We start from the raw sequence: 2699 nt of genomic DNA, 5'->3' as shown, positions 1-2699 counted from the left end.
TCCAGCGCTACGGTCCCTGACCGATGTGCCCCTGCGGTCTCTGTGTCCAAGCAAAGACGCTCCATGGGCGTCTTCCCTGAGTCTCAACTCTGTGCGTAGGTGACGATGCGCAGACTGGCCGTGCCTCTGGCACCGTGCGTAGCCCACCGGGGTCGGGGAGACCTCGTCTCCCTCGCCCGCGGCTACTGAGTGGAAGGTGTGCTCCCGGGACCGTCCCAGTGACTGGGAGGCAGGGGACCCCAAATCCTGCAGTAGGGTGCGGGATCGAGACCTATCCTTGCCCGCCTGTATGCCAGGCAGGGCAAGGCAGGCCCTGAATACACCGAGGGCAGCCAGGAACAGCGCCCTGGTGGCTAGGGGAGCTGGTCAAACGTGCAGCTCTCCTTGGGCAACGGAGCCATCTTCCTCTCTCCGCGTCCGTCGCCATCGTGGCGGCAGGCCTGGAGATCCATGGAGACCATGGTGGCGTTCCTGGTTCGAGCAAGGGGCCCTGGCTAGAATCCCACGGGATGGCGGACTATCCCTTGCACTGCCCTTGTGGGTGTCCTCGCTGCAGGTCCCTGCGTGAGACGTGCGAGTCCAGGCAAATAATTCTGGCTGGGAGACCTGCCAGGGCATGCACAAGGACGCAGGTGTGCACAGGGTCGCCGCCTGCCTGCACAAATTCTCGGAGGCAGGGCCGACGGAGCCGCTGGCCATGGACACGCCAGTGCCCTCATTGGCAATGGGCCCTGGATTCAGTGCGCGGCCCAGCTGACCCTCGGCGGGGCAGGGCACTGCGTATCAACGGCTGAGCTGCCTGGCTCCCAAGGGCGGATGGGCCGTGTTTGCACTACTTGGTGTCTGGCCTGGAGTCCAGGGCCCCTCCGCTCCCTAGTGCTATGGTCTACGTCAGGCTTGCCCCTGGCGTCCCAGGGCTGCCAGCATTCCCGCGGCCCTGGGGTTTTGCCGCCAAGCGCTGAGGTGCAGCCACAGCGGGGCACCTAGCGGGCTGACAGTGTCCAGGCGACCTGGCGTCCCGGTACGGAAGTGGGGCTAGGTCGAGACGGCGTGCCCTACTTTGCCAAAGTGAATTTGAGACGGGGAGTCTCGGGCCATTATCAGCCGACCGAAAGGTCCAAACGGGCTAGTGGAGATTCATTGGCACCGGTCTCGTGCCGTTGTATGGCAGGACGTGAGGTCATGATTCCATGTCCGGGTAGGGTCTTTCGGGAGCTGAGGTTCCACACGTGCCCACCGACGCCCGTGCCCACCGCCCACCGGGCACGCACACACCCGCCCCTCGCGCACACGTGCCCACACGAAACAGACACGAACTACAAAGAGGTAGAAGCCCATGTCTACACCCACCCGAACTCCAGTTCCACACGCTCACAACACTCCCATTCTGACTCCCACACCTGCACAGACTCGCACGCCCCTGGCCGTGCAGACTTGCGCACAGGGCATCCTGCTCAGCCGCCCCCAGCCGTGCCTGTGCGACAGAGGGACAGGACAGGCTGATGCGAGGCTGCACCAAGGAGGCATTCCGAGCGGTCCGGCGACCTGAGAACCTGGATCCTTTTGTCATACGTGTGTGCCATTTGTCCCCACTTCTCAGGGTCGGACTCCACGCCGGGCTCGCCGTTGGCCCAGGGAGGAAGGCTTTCCTGTCCTCGGATGCGTGGAGGATGGCCGGGTGCCCGGAAGAAGTGTTGTCCCACGCGGCGTGGGCACCCTGCGGATGCATCGTCAAGACGGTAAGCCTTCCATTGTCTCCGACGCAGACCTTGGCCGTGAGATATATTGCGCTCCCCTGAGAGCCTGCCAATCCGCATGTGCCTGGTGGCATGCGGGGTCTGGCTCCAAGAGCGGCTGGAGCGCCCCTCTTGCTCAGTGGCTCGGCTCTGGACTGTCCAGGCTGCTGGCGGGCACTCCCGCCATCGGCTCAAACGTCTGAGCCGCCCGGACAGCTTCGTTGGATGTGCCGGGCGGCCCCGAATGTGCTCGGATCGATGATGACTCCCTCATTCTGCATTCCTTGGAAAAGCTGAACAAAATGAGTGAGAACTCCCTACCGTCGTTCTCATCGAAACTGAGGTCCAGCACGTTGTCTCCCCCAGGGAAGGTAGGAGTGAGGGACAGCTTCCCCTCGGGCACACTGTCGCAGGCACCGGCAGCGCCAGCACGAGCACAAGCAGCAGCAGCAGCAACAGCAGCACCCAAGGGCCTCTGCATCGGAGGGCCTCGCGGAGCGCTCCGTGTCCGCGAGGGGTTTCACCTCCTTAGCTGGGCGTTCACGGCGCGGAGGTCCCCGGGGCCGTGGCAGGGCTTTGGTGGCATGTCGGGCTGCCGGCCTCCCAGCCGGAGGAGTCCCATGGCGTGGCCTTGGCACAGCCCCTGACCTCACGTGGCCCGGAGCAGCGTGCACCAGGGTGGCGTTTCAGGCAGAAGTCCTGGCGATGTGTGTGGTGGAGCCTGCTTGCGCAAGCTCGCGTGGGTACAGAGGGGATCCCCGGGCCGGGCAAGCGGAGATCCCTCCCGCGATCCTTTTCCCGGTGACGTCCATGCTGCTCCCTTCAGTGTAGGAGCCTGAGGGGCAGAGGCACGAGGCGAGGCCGCTGCCCTCGACAGCGCCGGAATCTCTCCCAGTGGACGCCCACAGTGACCTCGCGGGGCCTGTGTGGTGGGTGCAGGGCGCAAATGGCGCCTCGGTACTT

At 64.8% G+C, this 2699-nt stretch overlaps 1 non-coding gene across 1 annotated transcript; it reads left to right on the top strand.

Annotated features, from left to right (window-relative positions):
• Positions 1-1988: 1988 nt before the first annotated feature.
• On the top strand, positions 1989-2083 carry LOC112819276 (small nucleolar RNA SNORD116). The gene has a single exon (XR_003206799.1). It is a non-coding gene; the product is annotated as a small nucleolar RNA SNORD116 (small nucleolar RNA).
• Positions 2084-2699: the final 616 nt, after the last annotated feature.

This window comes from Callorhinus ursinus, unplaced genomic scaffold (assembly GCF_003265705.2).
Source record: "Callorhinus ursinus isolate GAN/ISIS: 27379988/994484 unplaced genomic scaffold, GSC_fseal_2.0 scaffold6705, whole genome shotgun sequence".
NCBI classification, from domain to species: Eukaryota; Metazoa; Chordata; class Mammalia; order Carnivora; family Otariidae; genus Callorhinus; species Callorhinus ursinus.
The sequence above is the reverse complement of the archived record's forward strand: the minus strand, read 5'-3'. Positions and strand labels throughout refer to the sequence as shown.